This window comes from Hipposideros armiger, unplaced genomic scaffold (assembly GCF_001890085.2).
Source record: "Hipposideros armiger isolate ML-2016 unplaced genomic scaffold, ASM189008v1 scaffold_932, whole genome shotgun sequence".
Taxonomy (NCBI): domain Eukaryota; kingdom Metazoa; phylum Chordata; class Mammalia; order Chiroptera; family Hipposideridae; genus Hipposideros; species Hipposideros armiger.
The window spans coordinates 636,959-652,773 of record NW_017732282.1 but is presented as its reverse complement, the minus strand read 5'-3'; the positions used below and the strand labels follow the sequence as shown (position 1 = coordinate 652,773).

Below are 15,815 nucleotides of genomic sequence, written 5' to 3'. Positions count from 1 at the left end.
GTAACTAAGAAAGCTCTCGTTTTCTCTACCATTCAAGAGGAAAGGCCGTGGTCGCCGTTTATAGAGTTACACCAAATAACCTTAGGAATTGTACACAAACTACTGTAATGGTAATATGTGGTTTAGAAAGTGATATAATACATTTTGTTGGCAATGAAAATATAACTGTTCTCTGATTCCAAAATATTAAAGGCTTTCGTAAGTATCAAAGGCAAGAGCTTCCAGCCATTTGAAAGAGGCAGTCAAATGGAGGTTAACCTGAAAACAAAGTCACATCAAAACATAACCACTCTAAATTCTGGGGGAAATGACAGAAGTGAACACAGACAATGAAGGTCCCGTTAGTTCCCCCGGGACATTGAGGGGTTGGCCCCGCTAATGGCCTTTTCCAGAACACGCAGGGTTCCCTGCCATCTCAGTCCCCAGAAATTGCACGTACCTGAGAGGAACAGGAACGCCCCAGCTCTGCTACGTGGTCTTGCCCTGAGAGTAAAATTCCCTCTAGCCCATCAGCATAGTTGTTAAATGCAAGTGTGTTTTGAGAGGGGAGAACAGTGGGAGGGGCTTTGCTATTTGTTAACACCTGAACTTCTGAGATGATTTTGCTATTTCCTAGAAATAGCAAGGCTCTGGGGATGACGTGTGGGTAAGGTGAGCTTTGGATTTACTTGGTAAGGGAGACAGTGGTCGGAGGAGGGAGGTAGGTTCTGGAAAGTCAGGATTCCAGCAGGAACACTAGGGAGCAGACATTGCAGGCAGTCTGCCTACCTCTTCCTCTTGTTCTCAGCATCTCAGCCCAGGAGTGTTGTTACGTGGCCTCACGTGTCACGCAGGCGTTGACCAGCAGCAATCCCACAATGTCAAGAGCTTCAGCTGAGAGCAACAATCAAGGTGGTGAAAATACAGAGGTTTTGCAGCCCTAACCAGCCCAAACTGGTGAAGGAGGACACACAGGAACCAAAACCAGTTCACACAGATATTACCACATTGTTTCAAGGACCAATGGGTTTTTTGTTTGCTTTTTATCCCAGGAGCTTGTATACACCTTTTAGAAAAAGTGTCTTTTACTAATTTTTTTAAATGTTGCAAAAATGAATGTTGCTTGTCATTTTTTAACTTTGTAGTTTAGAAGTCCATAGAAGTTGCTAAAATAGTACGGAGAGAACCCATGTGCCCTAATGTTAACATCTTCCATAGTCATAGTACAATGATCAAAACCTGGAAACTATCACTGATATAGTACTGTCAACTCACCTACACACCTTATTTAAATTTAGTCAGCTTTTCCACTAACTGTGTCCTTTCTGCCCCAGGTCCCACGCTGTATTTAGTTGTCAGGCCTCCTTCAGACTGTGACTGTGCCTGAGGTTTTCCTTGCCTTTCAATGACATTGACACCTTTGAAGAGGACTGGCCAGTTGTTTTGTAGTCTGTCCCTCATTTTCAGTTTGTCTAATGTTTTCTCATAACTAGAATGAGGTTATGCATTTTTGGCAAGAGTGCCCCCAGTGTGATGTTGTGCCCTTCTCAGTGCATAATTGGAGGGTACATGGCGGATATGTCTTATTCCTGGTGACATTAATTTGGATCACTTGGTTACGGTGGTGTCTGCCTGATTTCTCCACTGTAAAATTACTACTTTTCCCTCTTGAAAATTACCTTATAATTTAACAAGTTATATCTTGCCTACATTAAAATGCATATTTACATGCCACCTTTTAGAAAAGTATTTGAGACAAATTATAATACAAAACATATACAAATAAGGATCATGTGTTTCCTATCTCAATGAACAGTTCTCACCAGTTTCCTACGCCTGGAAGAGGTCTTGTTTTACCTTCTTAAATCCGGTCATCACCAGGTTCTACCAGTTCTACCTCCTAAATATACCTCATCTGTGTCCACTTCTCTCCAGCCTCACCATGTTTCATCATTGTCTCCCTGACCCCAAGTCTTGCTCCTCTCAAATTCTATCTACTCATTAACTCCAGAGTGAGCTTTAAAAGCAAATAATATCAGGTCACCTCCAGCTTTGAGCCTTTCGTGGCTCCCCACTGCAATTAGGCAGAGATGATCTATGCCTCAGAGCCTGGAATGGGCCCTTCCGATGAACTGGTGATAAAATGATCCCCTGGGGAACTGAACAAGTTAATCTCCCACCTGCAAATCAGAACCAACTGGGGAGCTTGTTAAAAATATAATCCATAGGATCCCACCCACAGAGATTCTGACTCAGAGGCAGAACCTGGGATCTGCCCTGTAACAAGGTTCCCCGGTGATTCAGATATGGGGGGTCAGCTGAGGAATCACTGATTAGACACCAAAATGATAGTTCTCAGGGGGAGCCATGAAAAACATTTTCTCTAGTTTAAAAATTCCTGTAATGCTGTTGCAATCCTGCCATAATTATTATATGTACCTAAATTTATTTAAAATTACATCAAATTTAAAAACCAGTTAGATTAGAAGTGCTGACATATTCTAACATCTGTTGAATTTGCACATATTACAAGAATGTTATGGTTTTTCTTAAGAAAGGTGGTCATTTTATTTCCTAAAACTCATTAAATTTAACTCCCTAGTGACATGGGTATAATCCTTTTGGAATCATGATATGCAGTCTTCTTGTCCTATTTTAAAGATTCCAACCAGTGCAGTGTCCAGCAAAGCCATTTACCAAGCTCAGGTCCCCATATGTTAAAACCCAGGCCAGGGAGCGTGCCTGGCTGTGGAGTACAGGAAACGCTCCACTTCATGTTGGCACCCAAGGTTGAAAGACAAATACAGTCAGTTCCAGTGCTGAATAGGCCTTTTCAGTCATTCCCAATATTTTCAAATTTAAATAAAAGTTAAGTCATTTCAAAAACTCAAGCAATTATTAAGTCAAGTTTATTATACTTTCATAGGGGTCAAGACATTCCCAAACCTCTATGTCCAATTTACGTAAATCTCAGCATAATTCCCAACAGTAACCCTTCGCCTCGTATTTATAGGCAAAATACATAGAACACTGATGAGATTTTAAACCCAATTAAATATATAATGTGAACACATATTCATGCACCTCCCTCCACTCTGGTCTTGCAGGTTGTGCAGTTGAAAGTATGGGGGAAATGCTGGCAGAAAGAGATGGGGAACCTCAAGTCAATACGTTCTGGCCTGTGATAGGCTGGAACTAACTACCTGGCTCCCTCCGCTCCCGGCTCCGGGTCAGAACCGCAGGCAACGTAGATGCCTCCTTCTCCGGCCGAGAGCTAATGCCTTCACCACCTCTTCCTTTGTTCGTTTTTCCTTGTGACAAATGTATATCTTTTTAACTCTCAAGAAAAACTTAAATTATGACAAAATCCTGATTAAGGAATGAAGTTTCTTTTGGTAACACTTTCTGTTTGGGATAATTAATGAGGGAACTATTATAACTATTAAGCTAGATCTTTATCATAGCCTCTGACTATATGCAAAACACAGAAAAATGGAAAGTGCATCAAGTATGATACATTTGAAAATTCAACATTCTGCTACATTTCACTATTTCCTTTTGAGTTTGGAGTCTAAAATGTAAATCCAATAAGCTCTAAATGAGGGAGTCATCAAATCAACAGGGAAAACTAGGCAGCGGTTCCTCCAGTTGCCACTTTTATCCGGTGTGGAGCTTTTCATTGGGGATTACTACAGCATTTTTATTAAAAGGTAATTGATCGAGTCGTTACCACAGCACAAACCACACTGCATTTTATTCGTTTGGAGTGTGTATCTTGGAAGAATTCTGGGCATCGTTCAAAATTAAACAAGACAACTAAAAGTAGAAACCAAAAAGCTTCAAAGAAGCAGAGAAAGTGACATTGAGCACCTGGATGCACTGCTGGAGTTAAACGCTGAATTTCGCCCTGAGTCTGCTAGTCCCGGGATGAACTTGGGTAAATTACCCTCAACTTTAGCAGCTGCAGCTTCTTTAGCCACAACATAAAACCACACCGTACCTCACAGGGCTATTATGTTCCCCCTGGATTCACTGAACCAGTGCCTTCCCTGTCTAAGGACAGTCGTCTCCTCTAGTTGGTGTCCCTGTCTCCGCCTTCCCTCCAGGTCCCAGGCCTCCACACAATAAAGGTCTGCTCTGTGACCTACACTGTTGACTGCTGGGGCTCAACAGGCCCATCACCTGCCCCCTGGGAACATCATTCGGTTGTCTACAACCTGACTCCAGCCTGGTGCTTCCAGTGTTTCCTCACTCTGCCGCTTCTTCATCCTGACCTCAGGCTCCAAATAGTTCTCTGTCCTCCCAGAATCTCTGAATTTCTTCAGTGGGCTCCTTAAGGACTTCTGGCTCCCTGCACACCTCCTGCAGGCTGTGGAGAGCTGGGAGCTGCCTCGGCGCCCATGTGTCAAGCCCACTTCTTCAGGGAAGCGCCATGGCAGATGAGCCAGCCAGTTGGATGTGCCAACCTCCTAGGGATCTGAAGGGGTGCAGGGCACAAGGCCCTTTGCTTTTGTCTCCACCTATTTACCATGGACATCCGCCCAAAGGAGGGCGGTTAGAGTCCACGTGTCTCACTGCCAGCCTCCGTCCCTCCATTTTCCCTCCTCTTTCACACACGCCACCTACCCTATGTCAGAGGCTGATTTCTCTCTATCCCTACCTTTATTATGATCTGGTCCACAGGACAGCTCTCAGTAGGTGCTAAGGACATTCTCCATCCACAAAGCTTGACTTTCAAAACAAATGCTCTTCCGCAGTCCCAGAAGTTGTACTCTAGATGGGAAAGGCAGGATATTGAATCTTTGTTTTTGGATTCCTGCTGTGGCACTCCTAATCCTCCCTCTAGGCAAACCAGATATTTCTAGTCAGAAAATGAAAATCTGTACTTTAATATATTTGCAAGAACATACATGTTGTTCAGAAAAAAACCTCTTCCTGTAACAGTTTCTCCGCCTCACATTTCCTCTCCTGATGAAATGGGGCTGAAAAGTTTCCCTGGAAAGAGTAGCTTAACCTGGGAACCTGGGGGGAACACAGAGAGAAGCGGGGTAGTTAAGGGCGAAGCAAACCATGTATGTGGCTTTTTGCTTTACCACCTCAACTCCTGCTTGTTGGTCATGCGTATGTGTATATCCTAAGATGACTGGATCAAAACACGCGCAGTCTCCTCTCCTTTCAGTACAATTTCAGAAGACAATACATCCTGTGCTATAAGAACTTCAGAAGATTTTCAGACCTCTCTCAGCTGCAGAAAGGTCTTTTGCTACCTAGTAGTTCATCACCACCCAGAAAAGATTCTGAGCCTCCTCAACCACAGTTCTATGAAATAGTTTGTGAAATTCCTTATACACACATTGTATTCAACTCCTTCTAGGGCACAGTGCTGTCAGCACGGTACAGATGAGTTAAGTCAGGGCCTGCAAGTCAGGACTTTACCATCTAGTGAGAGAGCAGAGAGGGGATGAGTAGCTACACAATTAACTGCGAAACAATGGAAAACAAAGTGCTAAGAAGTACTAAGGGTGGGTCGTAAAGGACACTTCTCACAAGTGACTCCACATAGGCAACATTGAGCCATGTGCTAGAAAATGCCCTAATAGCTGGTTTACAGCCAGTGCAGAAGAGGCTTCCATGAATCTTTCCCCTAATGATCCCTAATAAAACCACTTTGGACCACATCATCATGGTTCAAGTCCATTGGCTTCTGACCAAGTGGAGGAGGTCGAAGTGGTAGCAAGGCCCGCGGACTGAATGGCACCTCGCTAGGCCACGCTTTGTTAGCAGCATGGTGGACAGGAGTCAGGAATAGACTACAGAGCTGGCACAGAACCTGGCTACAGCGCTACGTGGCGTTCTAAGCCGCTGAGAGAGCATAGACATGTGCTTTGGAAACCAGATAAACGGAGAGTAAGGTTGCTATTGTGCTATGAAACTTGAGGCCACACTTTTTATTCCCAGAATTTTCATACAGATGGAAGGCAGAAAGGGGTCTACAGAGAGCAGTGACCAAAGGAGAGCAAAATGAATGAGGAGAGCTGGCAAGAACACTCAAACCTGGAGACCGTGGACATTACTAAGTATTGGATCCAGTAATTGTTGACATTACTAAGTATTGGATCCAAAAGGATTTGATAAATCCTTTCAGAAAGAAGATGAGGGAGTCAAGAACTAGAAAAGGCAACTTTGGAGGGAAGCTAATAAGTCTAGTGGGAGAAACCAAGCAAAATTTAGAATGAGCACCCCAAATATTCATTGGGAAAATGATGCTAGGAACATGGAAATTAAAATAGATCCATTTAAATAAACACCTAACGGTCTTTTATTTCACATCCTGTGCAGGGGGCTGGCAAAACTCTATCATGGTGACCAGGGTACAACTCTGGGCCTGGAATATGGCCAATGGACTGTCCTCCATTGGGCCGTAATTATGCAGCAAGGAGTAATATGTTTAGGAAACTTGTTCCACCCAAAGTCTAGAAACAAGGTGAGTCAAGGGGCCAGGTGCACGAGGGTTAGTCAGCCCTGTCCAGGAGGGGGGACACTGATTCTGGATATTTTGTCTCCATACATTGGTGTTCTGGCTAGCCATTCAGATCTGACAACCCAGAGAGTCTGAAGTAAGACTCAACAAAGTAAAATGCAAGACCACAAAAGAAAGTGGAGAATTGGGATTTTATTGAAAACGTAGGCACATGAGCTGGGTCAGCGAAAATTCTTGCCACATACTTTAAATATAGGAAGAATGTGAAAAATATCTGTGACACAAAAATGACAAAGTGAAAGGAAAACAAAATAATTTGAGGCCTCATATTTAAAATGAATTCATATTTAATATCTCTAAAATTTTCACTGGTTTTAGGGGTGGAAGAAAAATGCAAAGTTGTCCCGTAAATTTTTCTAAAAAGTGAGCACAAATTTAAAGCACTTCACAAATATACAATAGTTACTATTTTTGTTATTATTAAACTACAATAGTTCAGTGGGAACGCAGATTCTTTGAATTCCCAGGGCACTCAGCACTTACTTGGGGACATTTGAATATATGCTACAAAAGCAGCAGTTGACAACTAAAATCATAGATGGGCTCTTGAAACAATAAATATGACAAAATAATAATCTTGAAATAATGATGGTAAATTTTAGGAGAGCCAAACAGCTCTAAAGGCAAAGGAACAACCTAAAGGTATCAGAAGAGCTTAAATTTGTAGTGTGTTTTAGGTCATTATTAGTATGACTATTAGCACAAGTTTAGGAAAGGTTTCAGCTAAGCCCTTAGAACTCGCTCAAGCTTTCATCAAGACTACAGAGAAAGAGAGAACGCATTTCAAAGCTGAAATGAAGGGTAATAATGCTATTGTTAAGCATCCTCGCTATTAGATAGCTCTAACGCTTGTTTCTTGAGAACGTGTCCAATTTTCTGGAAATTAGAGCATTTGGTTATCTTCCTGGTGCTTCCATCTCGCTCCTGTCATCTTTGCAAAGATCATCAGTAAGAATATGATAAAAGTGTCCCTGCATTAAAGGGAGCCTACGCTGCTGCATTCTATCTGCTGTCACCATGATAGGCAGCTGCACGAAGCCAAGAAGTCGCCTAAATGTTTAATGAGGCAGGGAAGTCATTCTTCAGTTGTAATGCAGACGCACCAGACCGTCTGAAAAGATCACCTCTGTTTGTTTTAAACTGGGAATAGATTGCTGAATATTTAATGAGTGCCACAGTGTTCAGCTCTGTGAGGGGCCAAGCAAGGGTCAGGCTGTGGCTGCCTGCTGCTCCTTGCAATTTCAGATTCCCTCAGGTTTATCACAGGTGGGAGATACCAAGTCAAACCAAAACAGTCTCCAGCCACACCCTTTGGAGCACTGTATATTTGGAAAGAGAAATGGGAGGTCACATGCCTGTCCTGGTGAAGCAATGTTAAGAATTAGGTGCAATCTTTCAGGAAAAATGAGAAGTGGGCCTGGCATTCATCACTCTTAATCACAAAGGTCCGGGGAAGAAGAGTTGTGTTAGGAAAGAGAAGCAATCAAAGATCCAATCAAAGATTTTGTGATTATGCTGGAAAAGAGAACTTAGACTTGTTGATTCCATTATGGTATTAGGTACCCTCTACTACCTGAACAATGCTAGTCCAAAGAAAAAGAGTACTCAGTGAACAATTTCCTCGTAGCCAGTTTCAATCTTTAACTGATGTAGAATCTGTTGCAATAATATGGGTGAGAGTTGATAGTGGCTTGGACAAACATGGTAGTAACAGAAGTGGAACCAAGAGGCATTTGCTGATTGATTGGATGTAGATGATAAATTTCAAAAAAAAATAAATAAAAAGCATCAAGAGTGACTCAAGATTTTGGCCAAACCATTTTGGCCAGACCATTTACTAAGATGGAAAAAGGAGTAAGAAAAGCAATTTTAAGAGGAAAATAAAGTATAGTTTTAAATAATGTTAAATTTGAAATGCCCTTAGACAACTAGTCCTAGATGCCTACTGGACAGTTGGATATACTGAGCTGTCAGTGTGTCGAGTTATTGGGATTCACCACTGTAGCGATGGAATATAAATAAATAAAACACCTGGGGAGTGTAGATAGAGAATAGAAGAGCTCTGAAGACTGAGGGCTGAGGCACTTCAACATATAATGGTCTGGAAGTTGAAAACAGCCCTAAGAAGACTGAGGACTTCGTTCTTCAATTTGTCGCTTCATGACTGCAAGATGGGCGCTGCAGACATAACAGTATCTGACTGGAAAGGGTGACACAGAGGAGGAACAGTGGCATTGCTTCTCACATGTCTCTTTTTTGGTAGACCAGGTAGAAAACCTTTCCCATCCAGCAGACTCCCCCTCAGTCCCATGGGTGAGGATTCTGTCACATGCTTATGTTCTTGATGGAAAACAGACTGGCAAAGTGAGCATCTGGCATTTTCAAACCCTATGACAACGAAGACGTGAAGATTAACCTTTGGGTTGGCTAGCAACAGTGCCAGCCCCGAAGATAGAGATACTGATCAATTTTAGACAAAATTAACAATATGAATTTCAAATTTTAAAGAGAACTACTGAAAAATAGAAATATAATGAATAGCTTCCTTATTTTGGATGGAAATGAAGGACAATTTAGGAAACTGAGATTCAGGCAGGGTAAGTGACTTGTCCAAGGTCAAGCAGTTAAGGCAGAGAGAGAACTAGTTCTCTAGATCCAGAAGCCCTAATCTAGGACTTTTTCCACAAAAATGGCCAGTCCTTTGATTTATTGTTCTTAGACTTATACCCCATGGTTTTATTATTGCCATAAATGAATAGCCTTTATGTTACACACACACACAATCTCCTGATTCATTGTCATAAGGCATTTATTTTATTTCTGAGGAGCATTGATACAGTTACATTGTGGTATTCATGCTCCCTCCCATCTTCCTTGGACCCAAACCACGCATTCATACAGTATTCAACGCAGAGTAATGGAGCAGTCAGTGCCCAGGCACTAGAGAACACTGATAGGCCCATATGAATACAGAGTCTATGACCCTGGTATTAGCTTTACCAACCATCAAATTCTCAAATCTCTCAGACTTACCACTACCATCTTGTTCTCCATGCTTATTAACTCAGAGTTACTGTTCAACTGCTATCCAGTCTTTCATTTTTTATTTTTAAATTTTTCTGCTTCAATCAATTGTTTCTTTTTTTATCATGGTAAAATATACATAACCTAAAATTGACCATTTTAACCATTTTTAAGTGTACAATTCAGTGTCATTAAGTACATTCATGTTGTTGTGTAACCATCACCACTATCTCCAGAACTTTTTAATCATCCAAACTCTGTATTCATTCAAAATAACTCCCCATTCCCTCCTCCCCACCAGCTCCACGAGAACCACCATTCTACTTTCTGTCCTTATGAATTTGCCTATTCTAGTTACCTCACATAAGCAGTATCATGCAATATTTATCGTTTTGTGTTGGGCTTATTTCACTTAGCATAATGTCTCCAAGGATTACCAATGTTGTAGTGCGTATCAGAATTTCATCCCTTTTTATGGCTGAATAATATTCCATTGTATGTACGTATCACATTTTGTTTACACATTCATCTGTTGATGGACCCTTGGTAGTTTCTACCTTTTTGTCATCTATTCCTTACATCGCCAAGACTAGAGAATGTGTCTTCTCTTTCATTATCTTTATTCATCCAGCCCCTTTTTGTTCCTGACTGGTTTCCCTACAAGCCTCTTTACTAACCTGACTACCTGCAAACTACTCCTAGGCTCCTTGAGTCATTCTCATTCCCTCTCTGTCAGATACAAGTCTCCTCTTTCTCACATATGGTTTTCAACACTTTATCTTCCAACTCAAAAGGTAACTCCAGGTTGCTTTTCAATTCACACATCTAATGACAACCAGTGACAAAATCCCTTTCCCCCTTGCCCTAATTCAACTGGATTTATTTCAGTCTATACTGTGGTTCATGCAAACTAAATATTTAACCTATATTCACATATTACCTATCCATTCTCATAAAATAGATCTTTCTACCTAGTTGGAATCCCTCTGTTTTTCTCTTTCCAATTATCTTCTCAAATGTACCTAAAATATTTCCTTTAATGTTCATAAATCATTTTCCTTAAGAGTCTATGACAAACCCCAGTTGTCACTAATTGTACCAAAAATGTCCTTGGTAAGTAGATCTGCCGATGTGTGGAAATCTGATAGATGGACATAGATGGAGCTAACTCTAAGTTGCTACGTGGTTGTTGTGCAAGAAAGAACTTGGGTTAAGGGTGTAGTTACCATGGTTTTTGTTTTATAATGTTTTGACATCTTAGGACCCTTGCTGGTGGGAAGAGAAGTCCCTCTTAGGGCTAGCTAATTCCTAGAGATCATAAACAACTCATCTGCTAACCTGTTTTTCATATACAAACTGATCAATTCCAAGTCCATATCCCCAAACACCTCCTTTATTTAACTTTCACACCAAGCCATATTTCCCCTAAATTAACCCAGGGCCAGGTACCAAAAAACCAGAGACTACTCCTATAGTCCAGAGCCCACTGACATACAAACTAGTTAATCCTAAATTGTTTCCCCTGTCTTGCCTTGGCCTTTCTTGCAGGAAATACAATAAAGGCTCTGGGCCATGCTTTCTTTTCACTCCTCTGCGTCCTGAACAAATCTGGTGCTTCCCCATGTGGCCCTACGTGGCCTCCCCCTCACCCTCTTGGGAACTGTCAGTAATAAATTTCTCTTTCAGTGGCAGTTGCCTCTTGTGTTGTCACTCAGTCATCTCCATAAATTAAAAACTTTGAGGGTACAACTGAGACAAAGGGCAAGTCAAAACCACCAATGGGGGCTGGCCGAGTGGCTCAGTTGGTTAAGAGTGCGAGCTCTGAGCAACAGGGTCGCTGGTTCAATTCCCACATGGGCCAGTAAGCTGCACCCGAGCTGAGCTGCCGTTGAGCTGCCAACAAGTGGCAGGATGGCTCAGCTGGTGAGAGCACATACTCCTAACAACAAGGTTTCTGGTTGGACTCCCGCATGGGATGGTGGGCTATGCCCACCCACAACTAAGATTGAACACAGCACCTCGAGCTGAGCTGCCGCAAGCTGCTGACAGGTGGCCAGATGGTGACTGGACTTGGAGCTGAGCTAGCTGCGCCCTCCACAACTAAGACTGAAGCATGACAATTTGGCTGTTCCCCTTCCTCAATTCCCCAACACTGTTCCCCTTCCCCAATTCCCCAATAAAACGTTTAAAAAACAAAAAAAAAAACACCAATGGAATCCATAAGCACTGAAGGAGAGTAAGAGTACTTACTGCAAAGGTTCTTCTATCAACGTGTCCTACCTAAACAGAATCCCAATCCATGCTACGTAGAAAAGAGTTAGCATTAGTGGGCCTAATCTTATGTTTTCAAAGTTCTGCTTACAAAGTGGGCCCTAGGCTGGTGTCTGGGAACTTAGATTTGGGGAGAGTTCCCACCATTAACTACTAAAAGTGGCTCATTGTGCACTATGGAATACAGTATGGAGGATCCTCAAAAAATTAAGCATAGATTACCTTATGACCTAGCAATTACTCTCCTGGGTATCTATTCAAAAAATCTGAAAATATTTATCCATAAAGATATATGTACCCCTATATTCATTGCAGAGTTATTCACGGTGGCCAAGACATAGAAACCAAAGTGTCCTTTGATAGATGATTAAATAAAGAAGATGTGGTATATATATACAATGGAATGGTACTTGGACATAAGAAACAATGAAATACCTCCACATGCAACAACATGGATGGATCTTGAGATTATCATGCTAAGCGAAATAAACAAAAAGTTGAGAACCTTATGATTTCACTCATATGTAGGATATGAAACTGAAAGCAACAAAGGAACAAGACAAACAAAAACTCAGAGATACAGATAACAGTTTAGTGGTTACCAGAGGGTAAGGGGGAGAGGGTGGGGGTGGTAGAGAAGGAAAAGGGGGTCAAATCTATGGTGATGGGAGGAGAACTGACTCTGGATGGTGAACACACAATGCAATATATATATTATGTATTATAGAAATGTACACTTGAAACCTATATAATTTTACTAACCAATGTCACCCCAATAAATTTAATTAAAAAAAGAGTAGGTCATCCTGTCTAAACTATTTATACAAACAATGTGGTTTATGATGAACACATGCTTTTCTTCTGGGAGTTTGGTATTTGGATATCTGCCAGGCAGAGGGTGCCCCCAATAAAAACCCTGGACACTGAGTCTCTAATGAACTTCTCTGGTTTGCAACATTTCACGTATGATGTCACAACTCATTGTTGGAAGAATTAGGCACATCTTATGTAGCTCCACTGGGAAAGGACCCATGGAAGCTGACACCTGGTCTTCCTGGATTTGTCCCATGTACTTAACTTTTTCCCTCTGCTGATTGTGCTTAGTATCCTTTTGCTGTAGAAAATCATAGCTATGAGTATACAACTATGAGCTAAGTCCTATGAATCATGGTAGCCATTTCTCCATTTCAGATGCTTTTCCTTACTTTTCTAATCAAAGCAATTCTGGTCTACAGCCATCATTCAGTATGGCTGATATGACACTGTTGTCATGTTGAGGCTCCTTGCTCTTCCTACAATTGTGGAAGAGCCCTGCAAGAAATTCTCAGTCTGTGGCTGCTGCTATTTCGCTAGATTCTTTCGTTGTGGCCCAGGCTCTCTTCAGCAGGGTTCCTCTCAGTGCGCTTCCTGCCGTCCACAAGCTGACACAAGGATATTCCACTCCATCCTTCCCACCCCTGCACCAAAGTCCAGGCAGCTCCAGGAGAATTTAGGCTCTAGAGATTCCATCTCCGCCCCTCCTATCTTGAAGTGTACACCTTCCCTCTCCCTCTAAGACAATTTGCTGAAATCCTTGCTCCTTTTGAGTTTGATAGCCAGTCCCTGAGAACCATTAATTCCTTCCAGGGGCTATGAGCAAAGAGCTAATACCTGATGTATGAAGTTGAGGGTGTGTGTGTGTGTGTGTGTGTGTTCAGGAAGCAGAGGGAGAAAAAGAGGGGATAGAAGAAAAAACTGTTCCTCTATTCATAGCACTTCTGACACCCAAATGTGAGGGTGTTTTGTTTTTTATTTTACTTTTTCCACATATCAACCAATTCTACAACACTCTGGACACCAACTGGGTGTCTTACCCAATTTAACCCAAATCTGACGCTGACTTCCTGGAGTTAGCATCACCCCACAGTTTAAGGGCTCAGTCCCACAACAGCATTTCCATTTCAGATGCCAATGGCAAGTCTCAAGTCTCTGAATTTCTGATCATCTTGGCTACAAATTAGGGGTTCCCATAACCTCCTCCTCAGGTTCAATGATTTGCTATAATGGCTCACAGAACTCAGAGAAACTCTTTCTTTACTATTTACTGGCTTATTATAAACGATACACAAATGAACAGCCAAATGAAGAGGTGCACAGGGAGAGGTCCAGAAGCGCCCTCGGCACAGGAGCTCCTGGCCCTGTGAAGTCAGGGGGCATCAGCCCTTCAGCACACGGGTGCATTCACTGACCTGGGAGCTCTCAGAACTCCATCATCTCAGGGTTTTAAGGAGGCTTCTTTAAATAGGCATGATTGATTAAATCATTAGTCCTTGGTGATTAAGTCAATCTCAGGCCCCTCCCCCCTCCCCTGAGGCCAGAGGGCGGGGCTGAAAGCGCCAAGGCTTTAATTGCTTGTTGGCTTTTCTACAACCAGCCTCCAGCCTCCAGGAGTTACCTCATTAGCATAAATTCAGGTATAATTGAAAGGGGCTTATTATAAATAACAAAACATATACTTCTCATACCTATCACTCAGGAAATTCCAAGGGTTTTAAGAGCTCTGTACCAGGAACTGACGACAAAGACCAACTATATACCAGGAGCGGGGGTGAGGGGGGTGCCGAATAAATGAAAAAATGTATACACATTTTAAGAGAGATTATGTTAAAATATGTATGCATTTTTTTTGGCACCCTCTGTATTTCTTATTATGTCACAGTGTCAGAGGATATTAACTATTTATTCTTTGCATCTTCTACAACGGTATGAAAAAGCAGAAAAATAGTATATCAATCGGTTATCCTGCTATAAAAACAGTACACTTTTTAAAGGAACATTCTGACCAAGGACATTTACTTATTAATACCAGTCAGCAATTTTTCTTCAATATAACCTCTCTGCTTCTAACAGACAACTCACTATGACTCAACCTTTCTCTAATACATAATCTCCACAGGATATCTCCCGTCCATTTCATTCCTTGTTTATAACATCCACAGACAGCAAATTGCAACAACAATTTATGACTGAGAAAAGAGATTGCCAGTGGAAACAACTGCTGGCAATAGAGGGATTAGATTAATTCTGGGAGACTAACAATCACAAATAACAACCACAAAGGGATATTTGACTAAGACATATTTGATGTAGGCTTCCCAGTTCCTGTTGAGAGATTGGGCAAAAGGATTCACATTTCTCTGCATCGACTCTAGAAGGCCAGGAAGAGGGACCCCTGTAACCTCACACATAACACAAATCCTCCGGATTCTGCCCATAAGCCCCTTGTAGGGCCTCTTGATGTACTCACTGTACTTTAATAATTTCAGTCTGGGCCCAAGGTGGATCTGCTTTATGCCAAAGTTGTCTCTACAGAGAACACTAACACTGCTAAAAAAGCTTCTGGAGTAGTATTAAATATAAGGTAGGATTGTCTAATAAAAGGAACCAGGTCTTCTTGAATAAATGGCTGATTGCAGGACAGTGAAAATACAGGATAAGCTGGGGACGTTTCTTAGTTCCAGAAAGGAAGGAAATGCTCAAAAACAAATAAACGAATAAAAGTAAAAAAGACAGGGCATGTCAAAGGGACTCAAGAGTGAACTTGAACAAGCTCCTAATGGACAAAGCTGGAATAATATGAGCAATGAAATAAATAACATAGCATTGGATTAAAACCCAAAGCATAACATAAATATCCAGGAGTCCATGCTGATATAAATAAATGATTGAAGAAATAAATGTGGGAGAAGAGAAAAATCCTTACAAAGAATTTAAAATAATTTATGCAGCTACTCCACCCTTGAGTTAAGTGGAGCGTAATCCTCTTTCCTCCTGGATTTAGTGACCTGCTTCCAAAGGGTAGACTGTGGCAAGTGGCGGAGGTAACTTAGAGTGGCGCGACCTAGCAAACACTACCTTGGCCAGGTTATCTACCGTATTTGCCGGCATATAAGACGATTTTTTGGCCCTGAAAAATATGCCTCCAAGTGGGGGGTCGTCTTATACGCCAGGTACACTTCAG

General features: G+C 41.8%; 1 long non-coding RNA gene across 3 annotated transcripts in view; it reads right to left on the bottom strand.

The window, feature by feature from the left end:
* Window positions 1-2,939: 2,939 nt before the first annotated feature.
* The window catches only part of LOC109375344 (uncharacterized), a 112,243-nt gene continuing 99,367 nt past the window's right edge, over window positions 2,940-15,815 (bottom strand). The window contains exons 4-5 of one of the 3 annotated variants that reach the window (XR_002122554.1): window positions 4,640-4,752; window positions 2,940-4,499 (exon numbers count right to left, since the gene is read on the bottom strand). This is a non-coding gene — a long non-coding RNA (uncharacterized LOC109375344). The remainder of the gene's footprint in view (window positions 4,500-4,639; window positions 4,753-15,815) is intronic. The other 2 variants (XR_002122553.1, XR_002122555.1) reach the window with 2 other exon arrangements.